The 1,099-nt window shown below is 35.2% G+C and overlaps 1 protein-coding gene across 1 annotated transcript in view; it reads right to left on the minus strand.

The window, feature by feature from the left end:
• Window positions 1–1,099, minus strand: part of SEC24D (SEC24 family member D) — a 113,412-nt gene that overhangs the window by 7,144 nt on the left and 105,169 nt on the right. The gene's annotated exons all lie outside the window — the stretch shown is intronic.

The raw sequence follows: 1,099 nt of genomic DNA on the forward strand, positions 1-1,099 counted from the left end.
AATGCTGATTTCTAAAGTGGAATGTGGCCTCTTAGATTTCCCTGAAACCTAGTTAGTGATCCGCAACACAATCCAGCTGCACATGGTCTCCAGGAGATGTGAAAGATCTGGACTTAGATTTCTTCCACTAAGACAGAGTAAAATTCTAATGCTTGCTTCTCAGCAAGAACATGCCAAGAGCCAATGTGTGGCCAACCTGTGACTTAGCCACAGAAAAGGTGAGTTAAAATGTTTTACCATAAATCTTCAAGTTTCAGGAAAAGGTTATGGCCAATATTTTTCACAGGAGTTCTAAGAAAAGTAGGAAATTCATCATTATATTTATCCTGCATCCCCTGTACGTATTCTTTCACATTAAGATCCTTTTATTCAACAAATAACATAAAATAAGCTTACTTCGTGTATATTTCTCAAAATGCCAACTGCCTGTAAAAAGAAAGTATTACACGTTTGGTTTTCAATTTTGTCTCATTTTTTGAAGAAGGTCAAGAAGAGGTATTTCAGGCTGGCTGGTGAGCTCACTTGGTTAGTCTGGTGCTGACAACATCAAGGTCAGGGTTTGGGATCCCTGTACCAGCCGCCAAAAACAAAAGCAACAACAAAAGAAGAGGTATGCTGACATAAGCACAAACCTACCCATGTGCTGCTTTGTGGTGGAGAAACTTTGGCTATTTCATGTGTGTTAAGTTAAACTAATTTGCACCCAGCATTTACTATGTCAGTGCATTATCACAGAAAAGGAGGCTTCTTTAAATTTTATATAAACATTCTTCCAACTCATAGTTTTCACACCCTGAATTTTAATTTAATTTTTTTATTTTTAAAAAATTGCATTTCTAATCATTCCTTAATTTCAGCCATATGCAGACATCTTACTTATAATAAATCTTCATGCTAATTGTAAAACTAGTCTCTTAATGGAATATGGACACCCTTAATTCCTTTAAAATATATACTTTTGACATTCGTAATAGATATGCAGCTCTCTAATCTGACTCTCTAGATAGCCTTGAATTTTAATCCTACCCATTTCTACAATGCCATATATCTCTAAATTGTACATTCATACCAAAATTAACAACTAGACTTAAGCCATCTT

Source organism: Galeopterus variegatus, unplaced genomic scaffold (assembly GCF_000696425.1).
Source record: "Galeopterus variegatus unplaced genomic scaffold, G_variegatus-3.0.2 Scaffold152, whole genome shotgun sequence".
NCBI classification, from domain to species: Eukaryota; Metazoa; Chordata; class Mammalia; order Dermoptera; family Cynocephalidae; genus Galeopterus; species Galeopterus variegatus.